This window comes from Sabethes cyaneus, chromosome 1 (genome assembly GCF_943734655.1).
Source record: "Sabethes cyaneus chromosome 1, idSabCyanKW18_F2, whole genome shotgun sequence".
NCBI classification, from domain to species: domain Eukaryota; kingdom Metazoa; phylum Arthropoda; class Insecta; order Diptera; family Culicidae; genus Sabethes; species Sabethes cyaneus.
The window spans coordinates 7,100,189-7,124,600 of NC_071353.1; positions in this window are offsets into that span (position 1 = coordinate 7,100,189).

The following is a 24,412-nucleotide window of genomic DNA, read 5'->3' on the forward strand; positions in this document are numbered from 1 at the left end:
ACGAATCATCAGCAGATGCCGAAATTTTGACGATACAGGATTTTGTGTTTGCCGTTGACGGAAGCGGAGGCTGCGATAAAATTCAATGAATTAATTCCGTTGACGCCGGGTCAGCTGTGTAGTAGGCGTTGCGGTGATTTTACCTTGCAAAGGAAGCAACGAGTTCGGGGTGCGTTTAGTGAAGTTGTGACAAAATTGGCTGAAGGTTGCGACGAATAATTATTTTTTATCAGCGTTATAAAGTGGAAGCTGCTTCCCCGGACCTTGTTTCGCTGGGAATTGACGGCGGTGCTAGTTGGGGAGTACTGGCGGTGGTGTGAGGGAAAAAGAGAAGTGCCGAATAAAATTTATTATTCTTCCAGGGAAGGAAAAAAGTTTTCCCCTCCGGTTTCAACAAAAGGAAACAAGTGTGGATAAATCAGAAAGTAGGAAGTTTTTGGTCTGATTACGACCGGAGCAGGAGAAAAGAAGTGCAGTGAAACATACAAAAAGTAAAGATATAAGATTAATCGAGCCGAAAGAAAGTGAAGCCGGCAGATGATTCCGAATGATGGAGGTGTACAGTGAGAGTGAAGTGGAAAACATGTTCGGTAGCACAGCGTTGTAGGATTTAGTACCCGATGCGAAATGGAAACCTTTTCTGACATTCCATCGAACCAGCGGCAACCGGATCCGGTTGCCGGAACAGGCCCGCAAGATACCAATAAGAGATTAGCGACGGCTGCAGTAGGCGTAGCAACACCCACGGGCACCAAACGGAGAAGCCCGACCAGGAAAATACTTGGCCATGGCCGCAAGGGAAGCGGAACTACTCTGGAAGGTGGTCCCCCGGTTAAACCGAGTTCCTCCTCGTCTGCCAACAGTTTGATAAACTATCTGTTCTACCTGTTGTGCATTACTTCGCTCGGTGCTACCATCTACTCCAACATACGCCAATCATATTTAGAAGATAGATTATTTAGCTTAGTTAGGATCGAAGAGCGTCTGAGTCTGCTGGAGGCACAGATTCAAGCTGTAAATAGGGGCGGAAGTGCCCGCGGCCATGACCTGGACGTTCAAGAGGAAAGCGTAGCGGATACCGTGCGGAAAATTTCGCTCCAAATTGCCGAACTGCCGCGGATACGTCGTGACGTTTCGGGATTGAAACTATCGCGAGCGACCCGTCAGGCTGCGGTTCAGCCGCTAGAAGGCGGCGAGTGTACGTGTCCTCCAGGTGAGTTTTTTCCACGGTTATTTTAAGGGAAATGATTCGGTATTGTAGTCGGTTCACGACGACGTGGTTCGAGCAGAAAAAACACACACGCCAATCTGATACATCCGGCCCCGAAATCAAATTTGTTTGCCTACGACTAAACCGAACGGCTGACGGTTGTACCATCTGTTCCGTACATTATGGGTTTTGGGATGTTTCGTGTGCGAGGGAAAGTTTAGTCCGCAGTCTAGAACGAAACACATCCAGCAAAACAAATAAACAGAACGAGGGAAAAAAATTGCTCAAGCAAGTTTTAGCACGCAACGAACGGAAAATCGCAAGTTGATGATGATGGCCGTCGAGTTGATGATGCTGCGGCAAATTCTGGTGCCGTGTTTTTTTTTTCGAATGCCGTTGAGCTGCTTTCGTTTCTTCGTTCGGTCAGGTTTCCGGTTTTCCGGTGGCACACTTTTCCAGTGGAGGCAACCATGTGCGAAAAATGGCGCGGCTAATTGTTCGTTCGTTCGTTCTTATGCCCTCAGCTGGTTAGTGGACGCTGATGAAAGCGATGACAGGTAACTTTTAGAGTGAATAAACGAAAACAGACCAAAAAAATTCTTCCGACTCGTTCGGTCTCATTCGCTTACTCGTTTGTTAATGCCAGCCCAATGAAATCTGTTATTTTTTTGTTGGGTGAATCATTCATCAAACGTAGGAAGATTATTAACAAGTTATACTTGTTTTTGGAGAGGTTGATACTCGAATGTTTTACGAAGTAAACTACTGCCTCACGTTATATTAGGTAGTCTAATACCTATTTCGGCCTATTCCCAATTCTATCATTCTCATTCACATCACACGCTCCTCTTTGTGACGAAATAATTTTTGTATGACTGCTCTTTGTTTCTACCACCGAGAAGATAGACAGTTATCTACTCGATCAGTGCGATAGAAACATGTAGTGCATTGCCGACAGTCGCTCCTGCAAGTCTTCGTGTGATTAACCATCACGGGATGTTTTTTCTTTTTATTTACATGTATATGACTCTATCCCAGGTAACAATTTGGGTTTCATTACACTCTTATGATGGAATTTAAGACCAAAATTGGTCTTGAAGACCACAATAGGAGTACTATAACACTCACATTGTTGCTTGGGATATGCAGTCATGACGCAAGCTTTTTTTTGGAAAGGTGAAAGTTGTATTTAATGAATTGTTTGTCCAGCTTCTATTTGATTTTTCTTTAAGATTTGCCATTTTTACCGTACGTTTTTTGGCCTTTTCAGTCTTTTACGGAATTCAGAATTGACTTTTTCAATTCACTCCGACGTTTCGACTATTTAATTTAGTCTTTTTCAAGGATAGCTACAATATTTTGTCATGTTAGTTTTAGTTATAAATGTCTTTTGTTTAGATTGTACCTACAGTTGTCTCAGTTCGTCGTTAAAAATCTCTAATTTTAAGAATGTAAATGTCTAGTTTTTCTGTGCATATCTGTCGTCTGCAAAAGATCAATATTTGTAGTCTGTCTCAGTTCACTACAGTCTGTTGGTGAGAAACCTTTCCGAAAACTTTGCTACTATCATAGTTGAACCTAATTTTTCAAACTTCACACACTAACTGGTCTCACCGTTGCTATCTAATTGGGAAAGGGTGGTAAGGAAATTGTATTTCTGAGCGGCTTTTATGGAGGCTAGCATTCCTGCATATGTATGGTTTAATCCATCTACGTCTGTTGATTGTATTGGGTGTATTATAGATATGGCACATTTCTAATATTGGGAGAGCTTTTTTCTTGTAACTTCGATCGACTATTTTGGTGTTGGGTAGATCAATTCTGTGATTATTATCTATGCAGTGTTCTACGAGATCACTTATCTGGTTATCAGCTGTTGTGCGTCCGCTTTTTATAAACTTGTCCAGCTGATTGATAATGGTTTGGTGGCCAGAGAGTCTTGTTTTGAGATGGTTGTTTGTCATCCCAATGTATATTCCGATCTGTAGAACAATTTTATTACAATTACATCGATAAGCTGCAGAATTCGATTAATCGTAGTGAAAAAATCCCACCCACTCATAATTGAACCTAAACCAATTTGATGTCCTAGAAGTAAAATGTGTGCGTAAAAATGCGCAACCGGCCCATACCTTCGACCTATTTAAAATTAAACTCACGCGAAAACTTGGGTGATCTATTTTTGCTGCTGAACGAGATCCGACAGTAATTATGTACATAAAATGTTGTTTACAGTGAATTTTATAAATATACTAGCTGATCCGACAAACTTCGTATTGCCACTAATTAAACTGTATTGTACATAAATCGTGAATCTCGGATGACCTTTGTCACTCGCGGTCTGCGGCCGTCTCGCCCTGAATCATTTAGTGTTACTATTGATGGTTTTGGTGGTCTTGTTATTGACTAATGTTTTATGGAAGAATCTAAAATTTCTCGAATTCGATTAGTTTTTAAGTTACGCAAAAATTTCTGTTTTATCCGATCGGTTCAGTAGTTTTCGATTCTATAAGGAACATAGAGCAGACAGAAATCCATTTTTATAGGTAAAGATTTGTATGGGAGCCCCCCCTCTTAGTGGGGAGAGCGGTCTTTTGCCATCGAGAGAACCTTCCCTGGCCCCAAAAACCTCTACATGCAAATTTTCACGCCGATCGGTTTAATAGTTTTCGATTCTATAAGGAGCATACGGTCAGACCGACAGACAGAAATCCATTTTTATAGGTATAGATTATCGTCACTTTACGAAATAGCGAAAAAAATTAGTCAATTTCATGCTCAAACGTTTACGTTGGCGTTACTCCATAAATACGCCCATTCCCTTGGTAACGTACAGCAACGATGGTCGTGGATTTGGAATTGCAATCGAAACGAAGTGAAGTTTTTCCTGTGAATTCAAGTGAAGATCTTTGGCAAAATCATTATACTGTCTTACTAAATAACTGTTCGGGTAGGTGGTAAGTTAAAGTTTTCTGAGCCACAAGTTAAGTTTCGCGAGTGATGTGACGAATGGAACGGGCGAAAAAATTGATGAAAAATCGACAACGAAAAAGTGCAATATAGTGATGAATTTTGGTTGGGCAGAAATCTCAGTATTTAGTGTAATTGATGGCCCAAAAAGTAATAGAACCTACAGAATGCAATGTTTAGTGCTTCGAGTTGCAAGATCTTATTACGGCTAACAGGTTAGTTAGTAGTTAGTAACTAATTTTACTTTTTTGTGATGGGTTACCGAGTCTATGGGAGCATGTTGCTACGTTGAAGAAGGGAATGAAAGGGTGCTATTCGGTGCCATACTGACCACCATAAATGTATTCTGACGACCCTGAGGTCAAGACAGATAGTGTTATGCAGGCAACTGCAGATTTTGGAATCGTAGGTTCGATTTACAACTAGCTAAAAACTTATCGGCTACACAGAGTTCAATTACCGTTCCATCCGGCGACAACTTATTCCAAAAATATTTCCAGACAGTTGCAATACTGCTTAAAACTCGCAAAATTGACATGTTGCGAAGAAATCAAAACTTTAAAACTTCAAAAGTGCCTAGCTCGAAAATCTGCTCAATGCTTTTTGTTAATTTGATTTGACTCAAAGGTGGAGGATAGCAATACATTAAAAACCTTACTGATTTCATCCGCTGGGTATGTTTTGTGCACAAAGTTCAAAAGTTAAATCCTCTCCAAAAGGCTGCCAACAAGATAAAAACAATTAATTCCAATACGTCGTTCTGTTTTCGAAGAAGAAATAGGGTACCGGAGGGTATTTTCTTCATGCTAAATACTAAATTCAGTCTACATTCCTATTTTTGCTGAGCTTTCCAAAACAAAAACTCATAGCCTTTAAAGTGTTATAACTATTTTCATAAAAATGTTAGTAAATTGCTAATTTGTATTCAATAAACACACAATTATGTTCACGTTTACTTATTCTAGAAATTCAAAAGCTGTTAAGACAGTATCATAGAACAATTCTACTTCTTTTTATCAAGTAGGAACACAAAATTAGCCCCCCCCCCCCCAAAACAAAATTTTACAATTAATTTTCATTCAGTGGCAATTTGCAGCATATTGTTGTTAACTTCAGCTTAAAAAAAATTAGGTGCTCCATTTACAGTACAAGAAATATGCGAGTTTCTATGGTAAACCATTCTGCTGAATTAGTAACTATATATCTCTTACTGGTTGCGAAATATAATGATATGCCAAAAAGGAGCACTTAAAAATCAATTATGCTCAACTTTGCACACAATTTTTTTTATTGCTTTCAAATGTTCTACATTGCTAATGAATAACATTGCTAAAATACACATTTTCTCTGAAGACTGTTTTTCACGAAGATGCATATTCAATGAGTTATAAAAATCCAAAACCGCCACATGCCAAATTTGGTTCCATTTGCTTGATTACTTCTAGAGTTATGAGGAAATTTGTATTTCATTTGTATAGGAACCCCCCTCCTAATGCAGGGAGTGGTTTTAATTCACCACAGAAAACATTCTTGTCTCCAAAAACACCCACATGTCAAATTTTGTTCCATTTGCTTGATTAGTTCTCGAGTTATGAGGTAATTTGTATTTCATTTGTATGGGAGCCCCCCCTCCTAAAAACGTAAGGGGTCCTAATTCATCTTAGAAAAAAATCATGCCTCCAAAAACACCCGCATGCCAAATATGGTTCCATTTGATTAATTAGTTCTCGAGTTATGAGGAAATTTGTATTTCATTTGTATAGGAGCCCCCCTCCTAAAGTGGGGAGAGGTTTCAATTCACCATAGAAAAAATTCTTGTCTCCTAAAACACCCACATGTCAAATTTGGTTCCATTTGCTTGATTAGTTTTCGAGTTATGAGGAAATTTGTATTTCATTTGTATGGGAGCCCCCCCCCTCCTAAAGTGGGGCGGGGTCTTAATTCACCATAGAAAAAATTCTTGTCTCCAAAAACACCCACCTGTAAAATTTTGTTCCATTTGCTTGATTAGTTCTCGCGTTATGCAGAAATTTATGTTTCATTTATATGGGAGCCGCCCCTCTTAGTGGGGGAGGGGTCTCTAACCATCATAAGAACCTTTCCTGGCCCCGAAAACCCCTATATGCAAATTTTCACGCCGATCGGTTCAGTAGTTTTCGATTCTATAAGGAACATAGAGCAGACAGAAATCCATTCTTATAGGCATAGATTTGTATGAGAGCCCCCCCTCTTAGAGGGGTGGGGTCTTTTGCCATCGAGAGAACCTTCCCTAGCCCCAAAAACATCTACATGCAAATTTTCACGCCGATCGGTTCAGTAGTTTTTGCTTCTATAAGGAACATACGGGCAGACAGACAGACAGAAATCCTTTTTTATAGGTATAGATTAACTTATTTCAGTGAAAATGTGTATTTTAGCATACTGAATAACTTTGTAGAACACTCGAAAGCAGTAAAAAAAATCGTATGCAAAGTTATTGAGCATAATTGATTTTTAGGCGCTCCTTTTTAACACATCATTATATTTCGCAGCCGGTAAGAGATAGATAGTTAATGTATTCAGCAAAGTTGCTTATTTTAGTATGTTCTACAACTTTTTGAGGAAATTTTTTTTTGAAATTATTTAAAAAAACAAAAGTTCATATCTCCCTAATAGGTGAATTCACGGTCACCCTAATAGTGCAGAAAGATGGGCTATATTATGTTAATAAACTTCTCCGAAGACACCACCCTTGAAAAATTATCCATATTTTACCCAATTTCTAATGTCCGCATTTTTTTAAAATTTGACCACTGTGCGTCGCATTGGTTCTGGAATTCTTAGGTGTATGATTCTTTTGCATCTACTTCCCGCCGTCGGATCATTACTCAAGTCTGTAGAACCTAAATCTGAATTTAAATAATGATTTTTTTTTTGCTATTTAGTCGACAAAATATCCGTTAAAGTAAATATAACTAGTATTGAATATTTGTATGCAAATTTCTTGGACCCGGTAACAGTTGGTTAGAAAAAACACAAGCAAAAGAAAGGAAAACGAACTAATTCCTGTTAAACAGCACAGCTGGTTTACCGATAGAACACGACAAGCTTCCATTATTTTTCCACCATGACGTGAAAGGAAGGATGGCACACATATCATCACGCTGCGGTGGTGGCATGGCATCTTCCTTCCATGGTAACCGATAGCCGACCGAGTAGCAAAAGTATTTAGCCTCAAAATCGAACTTGCTTGTCTTCGGAATCTGTGTCGGTGTGAAAGAACCGTGCGGTTGTTTCTTCACGAGATTAGCCTTAGAGAGTGGAAAAAAGTGGAAAAAGGTCACCCATCCAACCCATGGTGGATGTTTTGCGTGAGGAAGGTTGAATGGATCTCATCTGTCTGTAACGCTGACTGGAGCCGAAAAGGGTTAATGGAGGGGCACTAATGGGTTCGTGTTTATAAATAATCTGCACGCAATGTTGCAGCGTTCGAAAAAGTTACTCTCCCTCAAACAAAGATGTTCGGTTTCCTAGAAGCTTGAGCGGCGGATAATTTTTGATTTATATTATTTGATTAGATGAACCAGTTTTTTTTCAAAGCTTGCTCAAGTTGAGTTTGATGCGATTAATACTCCATCAAATTAATTGTTCCTGTAATACAATGGAAAAATCACGACAAACGAAAGCCCGCGAAAGCCAGAAACCAGTCGGACAGACAACTTCGAGGAAGGGTTTATTTTTACAGTTATAATACCCATGGCACACTCTAAATCGACTTTAATCGGCTTAGGCGGTGTGTGAAAAGGGTCCCAAACATGATTCTCGTTCAGCGTTTTGTGAAGAATGCGACAAGCTTGCGCTTCGTTGGCTGGTGTTTATTTGTTTGTTTATCTAATCCCGAGTATCTTTTCGCTTACGACGGTGTCTCCGCGTCCGCGTCCGCCTGCGGCTAGAGGCAGGCGAATGTGCGCCATGACAACCGGTGACAACTCGATGTACGACCCCTCGACTCGACGGGCTTGCTCAAATGTGAATGTCATTAATACAAAAAGCTTTGTAAATATGATCCTGAGGCTTTTAGATTCTGTCGGGGCAAATGGTTCTACACTCAAGACACTTAGTCTAACTTATTACAACACGGAGGCTGTCACTAAATCAACAGAAATTATTTTCCGCTGGAGATAGGAGAATCATCTCCTGCTACCAGAAGGATTTTTCTAGTTAAAATCGAACAACTACGATGGTCAACTACGGAAACGGGAAATGTCCGAAAAGTTCCCGGTACCAACCGGACGGAAGTCGGAACTTTTTTTTCTGCCTAGCTCTCTTTTCCCCCACTGCACTGGCATCCTTCAAAATCCCTGACAACAAACATTTTCTGTGTGTAATCCGGCTGATAATCCCTTATCGGTAAGGTACAGCCGCTCGTAAAAACTGGAACTGAAAGTTTGTTTTTTATTCCCATCCTCTCGTTTTATTCACCCCCCACACCCCCACCAATCCCCGTTCCTCGGTTGGCGGAGATGGTTCTCTGGCCGTTTTGCTACTCCTACTTGTGCTGCGCACTTTTCCAATCGATACCGTTGTCATCGTCGTTGTCGATGCTTTAGGACTTTTCCGTCTTCCGAGATTATTGCAGATGAACGACGAATCGGGTAGGATGAATGGGGAAGGTTCAGAAGGAGCTAACAAAAACTAGGAAAGGCACATTCGGAAAGTTTGCTCTGCAATTTTGCGGTTAGCCTTTGTGCTGTTGGTTTTCCGTTTGGAATTACAAACCATTAGGCGGAGGGGAAGTTGGTGCTGCAGCGTTTCGCCCCCGGTTTTTCACATCTCCATCGTCGTCGCACCTAACGCAGACGGCAGACAGCTGTTGTTGTTCGATCGGTTCAAATATTTGCTACGGGCAAAAGTCGTAATAGGACAAATAAGAAGCGACATTTGTTTGCGGTCGAAGAGCCGACGCCCAAAACATTTCAGCACACGCATAAATAAAGGGTTTGACAGATTAATTTAACTGCGGCTGCGAAAAATTCCGACCCCGCAGTCCGCTTTTTCAGGGCAAGAAACGGTCAGCTTCGACGGGGGTGGATCTAAATTTATTCGTTTTTATTTGTGTTGCCGATCGGTACGGTGAGTGAAAGCGCAACGCAACGGGGTGGCAGGAAAAGTTACCGCCCCCGCAATCCGCCCGTTCGTTTCACCCATGGGAGTGCATTCAAATTGAATCTTCTAACGTGTATCGACAGCCGGAAGAAAAGGGTCGAAATCGAAACAAATGAAGCTATTTTGCATGCTCGTACGCCTTTTTAGTTTCGGTGGATCATCGTAGGAAGCGTTCTTCGGTTTGCGCTGTGTTATTTTGCCACCAGCTATTGTCTAGGGACAACGAGAAAGACTACACTGCGAGCATTTCAATTTCCGAATGTAGTCAAGTGGAGCCACCTCTCTGGCCTCGCCCGCTGTGTTTTGACATATTGAGTGCTTCTTGCTGGCGGGGTGTGAAAAACGGTTTGCATGACAGCTGGGCGGCTGGAACGAGGTGCTCCCGAAAAAAAAAACACGAGCCGCCCGTGTTCCATTCTCTGGCTGTCAGTTCAGGAGAAGATGGATGGCTTTTTTTGAGCTGTCAGCTAACGAGCGTATGGCGGTTCGGTTTGAATGAACTTTCAATGCTTCAGTTGTCAGCGTAATTACAGGGATTGAGAGGATTTACAGAAACGATTAACCATTAAGAATCCTTCCTGGAAGCCAGCTATCATCACCGCATGGGCATTCAGGTCACGTGTCAACATATCTCAGCAGGAAAAAAAAAAGAAACCTTGATCCGGGGCACCCTGACGAGCAGCACTGGTACTGGTACACCGGCTTGATGAAAAGATAGCGAATCACGTCCGCCGGATGATGCTGGTTGGGGTTCCACACCGCAGACAGTAGCGAAAACTTCTGCACCGACAGTACGTGGTCGACGAAAGTTGAAGCACTTTTCTGCGGGGGAGCAGTTTGCCGCCAGCCAACCCGATTCTCTTTATTTCTTCTCGATGTGAATGACAGGATCCGGCAAGCAGAAAGGCAATAAAAAAAAAGTTACGCTTCCAGCTTCCGGTCCGGGAAAATGCCACCCACTTGGGACGAACGGGAAGCAAACACCGCACACACCGACAAAAAGCTAGGCTCGTAAAATTTTTGATTAATTGTTGGCAATTTATCTATCCGAAGCCTGTCTGCTAAGCCGGCTGGACATCACCAAGGACTCATCAAGGTGGCCCGAGTAGCCGGTCGGACGGCTGTTTTTTCTTCTCTCGAATCACCTGAGAAGTACCTTACCTAGCTTAGTTCTACGCCTACGCTCCGGCTGCGGAGATTTATCACGGCAGGCTGAAATGGACGGTCGGTGACAGCGAACGGAAGCAGCACACGTTCAATGTTGCTTTCGGTATCTTTCGAACTGTACGGAAAATGACACCCATCGCCGGCACTGGGTCGTAAAATGACACAAGAAGAGGTATAGAAAAAGAAAATTGATCGGTCTGCTTACCGGTTCAGTTAGTAGATCTTCTTTCTAGTAGTGGTGGTGAATGGAGCAACAGCAGTTCAATCTTTTCCAGTGTATTGGAAGACTGACGGCTGCTAGCATTCAGGGAGGGCTTCTGTTTACTATACGTTATTTTTACTGCTAATCAACCTACTGCAACCTCATCAATTTAGCTGACGAGTAACAGTTCTGAAAACCGAAGTTGGGAAAAACAGGGTTTTTGATAGAGGGCCGATAATATACGTGAGATGAGTTACAGGATTTAAGTAGCATCCGAAACAAAAACTTTGTTAGCTGATTGGTGCTTACTTTAACAGTCGAAAAAAGTCGAAGCAAATGGATTTTTCGTTGTTCAAATATTCAATTTATTATTTAAAAATAAAAAAAAAAAAATAGTGTTTTCGTTTCCATTGCTAAAAATCGCAAGAAGAAGGTGAATTGGAGCAGCGGGTCTATGCTCTGAGCCAGCCAGCACTATGATGTGCGTCAGGGAAGCGGTACCATCGTCATCGTCGAATTGCGCCAAACGTCAGTCAGTCCCAGGCGTACATTCTCCAGCCCAGTTCCACGAACTTCAGCTGAATGTGGATGTGCATTATTTTCGACAGCGCACATCCACCGGGTGCGGGGTCTTTCCGCTTTAATTACGTACGATACTCGTACGATACGTTGAAAGAGGGGCGACCAACGAGTTCTTGAACCCCGGCAGTGTACAGTTGATTTGACTATGATAAAAATCTTCTTCAGTCATCAGCATCACAAGTTTACGAGCATAAGATTTAAGCAACCAAACACAATCAAAAATACTGATAGCAGTAGGGGTCTCAAATTGCTTCCCTGGGGTACCCTGAATTTTTGTGTTCCTTCTTGAAAAAAAGAAGTAGAATTGTTATATAATACTGTATTAACAGCTGTTCAATTTCGAATAGATTTTCGAGCTAAGCCATTTTAAAGTTTTAAAGTTTTGATTTTTTCGCAACATGTCAATTTTACGAGTTTTAAGCTGTCTTGCAATTATCCGAAAATATTCCGGAATAAATTGTGTCGCCGGGTGAAATGGTAATTTTAGGACCTGAACCAGAATATGTCATGTGCAACCTCCAATCATATTCTAGAATTCATAAACTGGTTCAATGGAAGCCAAATGGGTTATCTAGGGTCACGTTGGACATGGTCGGAACACTCCAGGAGCTTCCATGGAAATACAATAACACAAAATGGTATATATTTTTTATAATAAAACCATGTCCAGAATTACCCATTGTGAACCTAGATATACTTGATTCGGCTCACATGGATCTATTTTTAGGCTTTTAGTGTGTTTTGAGGTGTCGTCTAAGGCTTCTCGAGTCTCCGGAAAATGTCGAGATATGACCGACACGGCCCTAGGTGGTTGATTTGGCTTGCACTGATTTAGTTATTGAATTATATTGTAATTTGAGGTGTCACATGATCAGTTTTTATCCATGTTCCACACTGGCCGGAAAAAATGCTTTTTTAATTCACTATAACGGAGATAACTGGAATATATGACCAAAGCGCCTAAATGTACCTCTACGCGCTATGTAACTCTTTGAGATGCAACTATACTGCCACTACTCGCATAACAGTCCCATTTTCTATTGAATTTTCTATATAAATGGGACTGTTATGTGAGTAGCGGCAGTACATTACTGATGCTTTTCTTGGATGCAGATGCAACCATGGAATTTGCTTGAGTTGCTTACATTTATATGCTAACATGTCAGGGCCTAACAGTATGTTTGTAACGCTAATTTATTTTGGGCCCATAGTTCGGATAAGACAGTGTTTGTGAGGGGCTCTCACCAACTGTAGTCTAGTGCACATGTATTAGTTGACGTCCTGCCAGGGGCCTAGTTTTCGTTACAGGCAGAATAGGGTGTTTGTTATGTTTGCTGAAGAAGATGATTATGATGATATGAGCAATCTGTCGCCTAAAACTTCAAAAAGGCGTAACTCAAAAGTTTGCATTCGTCAAGGCACGACAATTGATGCACATTAGCCAGCTCCTAGTGCAAACTGTCGCCTGTTTGTAGCGTTATGTAACAAACATAAAAACACGACCGAACGTGAAGCTTTTTCAATAAATTTCTAAACAACGAAATCTAAGCCAAATTAGCGCTAGAGGGGGGTCCAAGCTTAGATCAAAGAAGAAAATATAACCGATCAACGCAGAAGTCGAGCAACGAATGAATAACGGTGACTATGCTTTACTTTTTATATCAATTCAGTAGTCTACGCATGTCCAAAAAGCGTTACTTTCAAGGGCTTCTTTCTCTCTAAACAGCAGCGGCAGTGTTGTACATCAAGCGAAAGGCAAATGAAGCCCACTCTAACGCGAGCGAGTATGAGAAACATTGCATCCAATGCTTACTCTACTGATGCAAGTGTACGACAAACAACCGCAGCGCTGCTGCTGTGTGCATATATTCCGCTATATACACCCTCGCGAGCGCACAGCCTCGTTGCGTCTTTCTGCACAGCCCGCTCACGAAACCAATAGCTCGTAAGCTGCCAGCAGTTCGTGATTCCGAACGAGGATAAAGATTTGGCTTTTCTTCTTTCAATCTTCATATGCCACACGCGGGTACGGGTGCCGTTCCTCGCGAACAGGCTTGAACAGTCTCTGTCTATATGACTTGTAAAAGAAAGTGAGCTATCGAATATAATTCCTCGGTTGCGATAAATTTCCTTGCGGCGCATTCCTTTGCAAGAGTTGAGAGTTAATTCATATTTTGGATGTAAAAAAGAGGACGTTAATTCGAATTTTGGGCGTAGAACGAGAAGACGGTAATTCAAATTTCGAACATAAAAAAGAGAACGTTGGTGAAGGTCGTCAGAGTCTAGCTGCTTTTTTACTGATTTCAGTACTTGTTGCCACTATCGTTTTGTTTATGCTATGGCATTTTTTCCAGGAGAACAAATTTGCTAGTAGTAGGTAATAATCTGTTATGAACAATTATGAAATGTAGAATCGCGTATCTATTTTTGCTGTTGAACTATTATCAGTGAATTTTATAAGTATACTAGCTGACCCGACAAACTTCGTATTGCCACAAATTAACCTGTGTTGTACTTAAATCATGAATCTCGGATGATCTTTGTCACAATCTCGAGTTTTGCAAGCCCCCCAGTGGGCGGCGCTTCCGACGGCGGGTCACTGGCAACACTCGTGACCGTCTCGTCCTGAATGATCTAGTGTTACTATAGATAGTTTTTGTGGTCTTGTATTGACTAATGTTTTATGGAAGAGTCTCGAATTTCTCGAGTTCGATTAGTTTTTGAGTTTCGCAAAAATTTCTGTTTTATTTGTATGAGAGTCCATATCCCCCTACCACAGAGGTGAGGGGTCTCAAACCATCATAAAACAAATTTCTGCCTCCAAAACCTCCCACATGCCAAATTTGGTTCCATTTGCTTGACTAGTTCTCGAGTTATGAGGATATTTGTATTTCATTTGTATAGGAGCCCCCCCCCCTCTTAAAGTGGGGAAATCCATAGAAAATATACCATAGAAAATATTCTTGCCTCCAAAAACACCCACATGATAAATTTGGTTCCATTTGCTTGATTAGTTCTAGAGTTATGAGGAAATTTGTATTTCGTTTGTATGAGAGCTCCCCCCCTCTTAAAAAGGTAAGGGGTCCTAATTCATCATAGAAAAAATGGTTGCCTCCAAAAACACCCACATGCCAAATATGGTTCCATTTGCTTGATTAGTTCTCGAATTATGAGGAAAATTGTATTTCATTTGTGTAGAAGCACCCCCTCTTAAAGTTGGGAGGGGTCCTAATTCACCATAGAAAATATTTTTGCCTCCAGAAACCTCCACATGCCAAGTTTGGTTCTATTTGCTTGATTAGTTCTCGAGTTATGAGGCAATTTGTATTTCGTTTGTATAGGAGCCCCCCCTCTTACAGTTGGGAGGGGTCCTAATTCACCATAGAAAATATTGCCCTCGAAAACTTTCACATGCCAAATTTGGTTTCATTTGCTTGATTAGCTCTCGAGTTATGAGGAAATTTGTATTTCATTTGTATAGGAGCCCCCCCTCCTAAAGTGAGGAGGGGTCCCAGTTCATCATAGAAAAAATTTTTGTCTCCAAAAACACCCACGTGTCAAATTTGGTTCCATTTGCTTGATTAGTTCTCGAGTTATGAGGAAATTTGTATTTCGTTTGTATAGGAGCCCCCCCTCTTAAAGTGGGAAGGGGTCCTTATTCACCATAGAAAATATTCTTGCCCTCGAAAACTTTCACATGCCAAATTTTGTTCCATTTGCTTGATTAGTTCTTCAGTTATGAGGAAATTTGTATTTCATGTGTATAGGATCCCCCCCTCCCAAAACGGGGAGGGGTCCCAATTCATCATAGAAAAAAATGTTGTCTCCAAAAACAACCACATGCCAAATTTGGTTCCATTTGCTTAATTACTTCTCGAGTTATGAGGAAAATTGTGTTTCTTTGGTACAGGAGCCCCCCCTCTTAAAGTGGGGAGGGGTCCTAATTTACTATAGAAATTATTCTTGCCCTCGAAAACCTTCACATGCCAAATTTGGTTCCATTTGCTTGATTAGTTCTCGAGTTATGAGGAAATTTGTATGGAAGCCCCCCCTTTTAAAGAGGAGAGGAGTTGTAATTCCCCTTATAAAGAGGGAAGGGGTCTCAATTTACCATAGAATAAATTCTTGTCACCGAAAACACCCACATGCCAAATTTTGTTCTATTTGCTTGATTAGTTGTCGAGTTATGCAGAAATTTGTGTTTCATTTGTATGGGAGCCCCCCTCTTAGTGGGGGGAGGGGTTTCTAACCATCACTAAAACCTTTCCTGGCCCCAAAAACCCTCTACATGCATATTTTCATGCCGATTGGTTCAGTAGTTTTCGATTCTATAAGGAACATACGGACAGACAGACAGAAATCCTTCTTTATAGGTATAGACTAGCTGACCCGACAAACTTCGTATTGCCACAAATTAACCTATGCTGTACATAAATCATGAATCTCGGATGATCTTTGTCACAATCTCGAGTTTTGCAAGCCCCCCAGTGGGCGGCGCTTCCGACGGCGGGTCACCGGCAACACTCGCGACCGTCTCGTCCTGAATGATCTAGTGTTACTATAGATAGTTTTTGTGGTCTTGTATTGACTAATGTTTTATGGAAGAGTCTCGAATTTCTCGAGTTCGATTAGTTTTTGAGTTTCGCAAAAATTTCTGTTTTATTTGTATGAGAGTCCAATCTCCCTACCACAGGGGTAAGAGGTCTCTAACTATCGTAAAATAAATTCAAGACTCCAAAATCTCCCACATACCAAATTTGGTTCCATTTGCTTGATTAGTACTCAAATTATAAGGAAATTTGTATTTCATTGGTATGGGAGCCTCCCTCTTAAAAAGGGAAGGGATCGTAATTCACCATAGAAAAAATTTCTGCCATCTTAAATTCCCACATGCCAAATTTGGTTCCATTTGCTTGATTAGTTCTGGAGTTATGAGGAAATTTGTATTAATTTTAGTTGCATAGGAGCCCCCCCTCCCAAAGTGGGGAGGGGTCCTAATTCACAATAGGAAAAAAATTTGTCTTAAAAAACACCCACATGCCAAATTTTGTTCCATTTGCTGGATTAGTTCTCGAGTTATGCAGAAATTTGTGTTTCATTTGTACGGGAGCCCCCCCTCTTAGTGGGGGGAGGGGTTTCTAACCATCACTAAAACCTTTCCTGGCCCCAAAAACCCTCTACATGCATATTTTCATGCCGATTGGTTCAGTAGTTTTCGATTCTATAAGGAACATACGGACAGACAGACAGAAATCCTTCTTTATAGGTATAGACTAGCTGACCCGACAAACTTCGTATTGCAGCAAATTAACCTATGCTGTACATAAATCATGAATCTCGGATGATCTTTGTCACAATCTCGAGTTTTGCAAGCCCCCCAGTGGGCGGCGCTTCCGACGGCGGGTCACCGGCAACACTCGCGACCGTCTCGTCCTGAATGATCTAGTGTTACTATAGATAGTTTTTGTGGTCTTGTTATTGATTAATGTTTTATGGAAGAGTCTCGAACTTCTCGAGTTCGATTACTTTTTGAGTTTCGCAAAAATTTCTGTTTTCTTTGTATGAGAGTCCATATCCCCCTACCACAGGGGTGAGAGGTCTCTAACTATCATAAAATAAATTCAAGACTCAAAAATCTCCCACATGCCAAATTTGGTTCCATTTGCTTGATTAGTACTCAAATTATAAGGAAATTTGTATTTCATTGGTATGGGAGCCTCCCTCTTAAAAAGGGAAGGGATCGTAATTCACCATAGAAAAAATTTCTGCCATCTTAAATTCCCACATGCCAAATTTGGTTCCATTTGCTTGATTAGTTCTGGAGTTATGAGGAAATTTGTATTAATTTTAGTTGCATAGGAGCCCCCCCTCCCAAAGTGGGGAGGGGTCCTAATTCACAATAGGAAAAAAATTTGTCTTAAAAAACACCCACATGCCAAATTTTGTTCCATTTGCTGGATTAGTTCTCGAGTTATGCAGAAATTTGTGTTTCATTTGTACGGGAGCCCCCCCTCTTAGTGGGGGGAGGGGTTTCTAACCATCACTAAAACCTTTCCTGGCCCCAAAAACCCTCTACATGCATATTTTCATGCCGATTGGTTCAGTAGTTTTCGATTCTATAAGGAACATACGGACAGACAGACAGAAATCCTTCTTTATAGGTATAGACTAGCTGACCCGACAAACTTCGTATTGCAGCAAATTAACCTATGCTGTACATAAATCATGAATCTCGGATGATCTTTGTCACAATCTCGAGTTTTGCAAGCCCCCCAGTGGGCGGCGCTTCCGACGGCGGGTCACCGGCAACACTCGCGACCGTCTCGTCCTGAATGATCTAGTGTTACTATAGATAGTTTTTGTGGTCTTGTATTGACTAATGTTTTATGGAAGAGTCTCGAATTTCTCGAGTTCGATTAGTTTTTGAGTTTCGCAAAAATTTCTGTTTTATTTGTATGAGAGTCCAATCCCCCTACCACAGGGGTAAGAGGTCTCTAACTATCGTAAAATAAATTCAAGACTCCAAAATCTCCCACATACCAAATTTGGTTCCATTTGCTTGATTAGTTCTCAAGTTATAAGGAAATTTGAATTTCATTTGTATGGGAGCTCCCCTCTTAAAAGGGGAAGGGGTCGTAATTCACCATAGAAAAAATTTCCGCCATCTAAAACTCCCACATGCCAAATTTGGTTCCATTTGATTGATTAGTTCTCGAGATAAGAGGAAATTTGCATTTCATTTGTATAGGAGCCCCCCCTCCTAAAGTGAGGAGGGGTCCCAGTTCATCATAGAAAAAAATTTTGTCTCCAAAAACACCCACGTGCCAAATTTGGTTCCATTTGCTTGATTATTTCTCGAGTTATGAGGAAATTTGTATTTCGTTTGTATAGGAGCCCCCCCTCTTAAAGTGGGGAGGGGTTCTAATTCACCATAGAAAATATTCGTGCCCTAGAAAACTTTTATATGCCAAATTTGGCTCCATTTGCTTGATTAATTCTCGAGTTATGAGGAAATTTGCATTTCATTTGTATAGGAGCCCCCCTTCCTAAAGTGGGGAGGGGTCCCTATTCATCATAGAAAAAAATTTTGTCTCCGAAAACACCCACGTACCAAATTTTGTTCCATTTGCTTGATTAGCTCTCGAGATATGAGGAAATTTGTATTTCGTTTGTATAGGAGCCCCCCCTCTTAAAGTGGGGAGGGGTCCTTTTTCACCATAGAAAATATTCTTGCCCTCGAAAACTTTCACATGCCAAATTTTGTTCCATTTGCTTGATTAGTTCTTCAGTTATGAGGAAATTTGTATTTCATGTGTATAGGATTCCCCCCTCCTAAAACGGGGAGGGGTCTCAATTCATCATAGAAAAAATTTTTGTCTCCAAAAACACCCGCATGCCAAATTTGGTTCCATTTGCTTAATTGCTTCTCGAGTTAAGAGGAAAATTGTGTGTCTTTGGTACAGGAGCCCCCCCTCTTAAAGTGGGGAGGGGTCCTAATTTACTATAGAAATTATTCTTGCCCTCGAAAACCTTCACATGCCAAATTTGGTTCCATTTGCTTGATTCGTTCTCGAGTTATGAGGAAATTTGTATGGAAGCCCCCCCTTTTAAAGAGGAGAGGAGTTATAATTCCCCTTATAAAGAGGGGAGGGGTCTCAATTTACCATAGAATAAATTCTTGTCACCGAAAACACCCACATGCCAAATTTTGTTCTATTTGCTTGATTAGTTGTCGAGTTATGCAGAAATTTGTGTTTCATTTGTACGGGAGCCCCCCCTCTTAGTGGGGGGAGGGGTTTCTAACCATCACTAAAACCTTTCCTGGCCCCAAAAAACCTCTACATGCATATTTTCATGCCGATTGGTTTAGTAGTTTTAGATTCTATAAGGAACATACGGACAGACAGACAGACAGACAGACAGACAGAAATCCTTCTTTATAGGTATAGATTATCGACACTTTACGATCCTTAATTTAATAGCAAAAATAATTGCTCAATCTCATGGTCAAATGTTTACGTTGGCATCACTTCATACATACGACAGTTCTCTTGGTAACGTACAGCAACGACGGTCGTGAATTCGGAATTGCAAGCGAAACTAGGTGAAGTTTTCACCATCAATTCAAGTGCACAATTTGGGCAAAATCATTATAATATCTTACTAAAGAACTGTTCGGATGGTAGGTAAATTAAAGTTTTCTGTGCCTCAAGTTAAGTTTCGCGAGTAATGTGACGAATGCAACGGCCTAAAAAATTGTTTGAAAATCGACGACGAAAATTGAAAATATAGTGATGAATTTCAATTGGGCAGAAGTCTCAGTATTTAGTGTAGTTTATGCCCTAAAAAGTAATATAACCTATAAAATGCAAGGTTCAGTGCTTAGAGTTGCAAGATCTTATTACGCTTAGCAGGTTAGTTGAACTAATTTTATTTTTTATAATGGTTTCCTGAGTTTATGGGACCTGAGCATGTTGGTTCACTGAATAAGGGAAGGGAAGGGTGATATTCGGTGCCATACTAACTGCCATAAATGTACTATGACGACCTTGTTGTTAATTGAAATTTCTGGCGTTAAAAAGTGGACATAAAAATAGATTCGAGTGAATTAAAGTTATAGCATTCGACAACATATCTGGAAGTTTATTCATCGCCAGCACAACAGCTGGACCCAGATGGCTACCTTGCGGCACTCTCGAATCAACAGCAAACGAATCTGAAGCATTTTTCTTAATTTTCACATATTGAGCTCTCTGTAGCCGATAAGTTTTTAGCCAGTGGTAAACCGAACCTTCGAGGCCCAAATCTGCAACCACCTGACACTATCTGTCTTGATGGCATTAAAAACTTTACGTAAGTTTAACAAATAAATTTTCGTGCCAACGTAAGAGCATCACAATCACGCGAATAAAGCGAATAAAACACAACATTTATAACTCTTTCAAAATGTCAAAAATAAAACAAATTATGTTCAACTTACGCGTCGACCGGTTTCAGGCATCATATGCCTATCTTCAGGACGACAACCGATGTCCAACTGATCACAAAGTCGTTATTGTATCATCATCCATTCAACGTCGTGGAGAGGGAAAAAGATGTCACAGTATAATTTTTCGTCATAAGATTGAAGAGAGGCGAGATTATTGATGCGTCATCATCATCATTCATAAGCGGTTTCGCTGCATTGGAAATGAACATTGATCAGCATTAAGCAGCGAAACCTTCTTAGCAGTTTTAATTAATTTGGCACTCTCCCAACCGATTTTATGTAGCTGGTTGCTTTCATATGTTCCCTCAGGCAGGCAGGCAGTTTCGAACCTGCGACGTGTTTGACCTATGTACACGGCCGGGTAGTCTTTGCATGGAATCTGATGAATCTCAATCTCAGATTGCTCATCGGGAGGTATTTTGTCTTGAAGGTTACACAACAGTTCCAGTAGTGTGGAGCTACTTTTCTGGGCTACCGCAAATCCAAATTGTTTAAGCACATCGGATTTGTAACTACTGGATAAAATGGTAGGCTGATTCGGAAGTTTTCCTCTCTCTCTTTCTCTGATTGGAGGGTCGTTGGTTCATTACGGTGTCTTTTTCTTTCATGTTTTCTCAGAATTTTATTCACGAACACTCTATCGTTACCATTTTGTTTAGCGATTTAGAACAATCTTTTTCGGTATCAAACTCGTCTTTTTCTAATTGTATGTTGAAAAGACGATGTGCCATTGAGTGAAACGCTGCTTGTTTTTGGGCACCAAAATAGTTCAAGTCTGCAGTTATGAAGCGGTCCGTTGACGTTGGCTTACGGTAAATCCCAAATTTCAAATTGTTGTTTTCTTTTTTGGAAACGGAAGTTTTCCATACTGCTCTTTTTCAACAGTGAATTTAATTGTGTCGTGTTTAGAGTAAGTTTTGCGTAAGAGAAATACGTTTCACAACCTTTTTGGTACAAATTATCTTACACAATCTGCTCAAAAAGCTTTGGTATGGCCATTTGAATAGTTATTCCGCGATCTGTTGATAGACTTCGAGGAGGCGTACGATACAGTTAAGCGAAACGCGCTATGCTTGAACATGGTTTTCCACCAAAATTGATCAGGCTGATTCGTGACATCCTTGAAGGTAAAGCGTTCGAATAGTGAGTAAAGTATCAGACGTACAGAGAAGCGGTACAAGTGGTCATCGTCGAATTGCGCCAAATGTCAGTCAGTCCCAGGCGTCCATTCTCCAGTCCAGTTCCTCGAACTTCAGCTGAATATGCATTATTTTTGAGACAGTGCACATCCACCAGGTGCGGGGTCTGTCCTGGATTCTACGGCCTCTTGTTGGTTTTCTGCTGAAAGTAGTTTTGGTAACTCTTTTATTGGGCATTCTGCCCACGTGCCCAAGTAATTACGTACGACACGTTGAAAGACCAACTAGTTTTTGGCAAGAAATTAAAAGTAGTGTAGCGCAGGCGCATAAATCACAAGTTATACCAGGTGTTAAAGGCGGCGGAAAGCTGCGAATCTAGCAATACTGCAAGGTCTTTAACCACCTTCACCAATTTCGTACAGCCAATTGATGAGCGATCTCATGCGCTCGCTTGGACAAAATGACACACGCCTGAAGCTCGGCAGTGTACAGTTGATTTAACTATGATAAAATTCTTTAGGTCATCAACATACTCAAGTTTACGAGTATGCGGTTTAAGCAACCGAACGCAATCAAAACTATTGGTAACAGTAGGGGTCTTATGTTGCTTCCTTGAGGTACTCCGAAATTATTAGTAAAATTGTTCGATTCGAACGATCGATTTTAGCCTCCATTTGGTATGCGTCTTCAATGTCGAAATGTCAGGTTCAACCGGTACGAAATATTTCTCTTTTCGAATAGAAGATAGAACGTCTTCCACACAGTAAAGCTGATGTGGCTTTTAAATCAATGACGGATCAGTTTTGAACACTTCAGAAGAATGGTCAGCAAACAGATTGCCCCTCTCTCTTGTTTTGCGTTTTCCGTTTATCAAATACCGAAAGTTTTTTGTATTAGGACTAGAACTGTTTCTTCGCGCTAGACACTTTTGAGTAAAGATGGCCATTTAATGTCTGGTAACTACTACTAGCGAAGTTGAATTCACCCTTTGAAAACGGGTTACTAGTCACTTTTACAGAGTTTTATTTTTAGGAATGTAGTTTTAGTCTACAGCTTAAACCACAAGAAAAAATTGGATGCATGGTCTAATTTTCTCCACTGTGCATCCGCGTCGGATGAAAATATTTGATGTTGTACGTTGCTCGTTGAGTCTGCAATCGTGTGCTTAACTTTATTAAACTTCGAGAACAGTTCAGGACTCCGAGTAGAGCTAAATATTAGACGGCATACAACTTGTAACTTTTTCAGTGTCATTCTGAAGCGATCGTTTTCAGTCAATAGCCCTCCTATCGTCTGGCGGCTCAAGATTGAATGAGCACTGAACCTGGGACTCACAATCAGGCACTACACGACACTCTAGTGATGATTGGTACTGATGGTGGGACCAGCGCTTGTATTGAGTTGTCACCTGTCCACTTCGTCACAATACACTGTAAGAGATGGTGCCTGCATGCCATGGACCAAGCATTCTTCGATAATTCGATTTCTTCCAATTATTGCACTTCACAATTCGTCAACGGAGGCAACTCTGTAATCACGTTTTCTTTCACTGGGGATCAGCTCGAATGCCTGCCATTCTCGTCGCTGGGAACCATACTAAACGACATGTACGCACACACACACATACACGAACATATATGAACGTCAAATAAAGTCATGAAAAGAATTCAATTTACTGCTACGGAAACTCCGGTCCGGTCAGTTCCAGTCCAGAATGTTCCACGGAGGAATGTGCTGAGATCCGCTTTCTCCTTTCGCACTCTTTAAATCACAAACACAAACGACCATTCAGAGGGAGGGGTGTACTACGATAATGATGGTGATGATTGGGGTAATTCATTTCAATTCTGGACGCAAACGTTCCGTTCCGTTCCGTGCTGTACCCTTGCGTGTAGTTTTGTAGGGGCGCACCATCCGAGCAGGGTGCTGACTGGCTGGTCTTGATTGAAAAAAGACGTCTCCCGAGAGATTCCAACGAGATTTTCTTCTCATGTATACTGTACTGACTGATTCGCCTAAATGAAACTAGTCGACCACTCCGGTGTTGATTGATTCAAATCTCTTCAAGCTGCCATTGTGGGAACGTGCTTTTCATGTGTGGTCTGTTCCGTTAGATTGTCAGCCGCATTCGATTTAAGCCAGATAAATTTAGAATCGAGAAAAAAGTCACTGCCCCGACGCCAACGCACCCAGAATCCATTCTATATGCAAATTCTGTGACTTTCTATCTCAATGTCAACGGCACTGAAGCTAAAATTCCTCGCTCTGCTCTGGCATGAATGACATGCTGCCGAGCCATAAAATCCCATAAAGTGCACTTGCTCGTGGACGTTGCGAGTGCAGTTTTACGCATCCATCAAAATGCAATTTTTAATTATCATATTTATAGAATCCGAGTGATGCTGTGTGGCTGTCTGTCGCGCTGCTGCTTGGTCTCTGCTCATGACACTCATGACGACCAGAGTGAAGTACATTTCAACTCTTTGAACCCCATCGACTGCCGATCCACTCGTCTTGATACCATAATTTATGTCGCTTTAATGAGTGTCATAACGCGTACTTTATAGCACTCAATGTATGTCTGTATGTGGGGAAACACTCGTACGACCGCCTCTTGCCCGTGCCCGTAGCCACTCACTGTCAGAGTCCCCACATGCCCTCCATTTACGCCATTAGTCGCAATTAAAAGTTTCATTTTATTACGCTTCTTCGTCTTGTCGTTTTAGTGCCTGGTCTTTACTACTTCAGCCAAAGAGGCGGAAAGTTGACTCGAGGCTGAGGAGTGCAAATATCTTTATTTGCAGTCGTCGTTTTTCTTTTCCCCGTCTACCCTGCCCGGCCCCGCCAGAGCTGAGCTGTGAGCTGCTGTGATTAGTGACAGGATCCGACTTAATCCCTTTGCAGTGCAGCGTTGCAACGGCCGAGTCCAGGTGTAGGGGGAAGATGCACCGCGCGCGATGCAAGACTTGTCATAACAAATCCGAGAAGCGTGAATTAAGAAATCATGT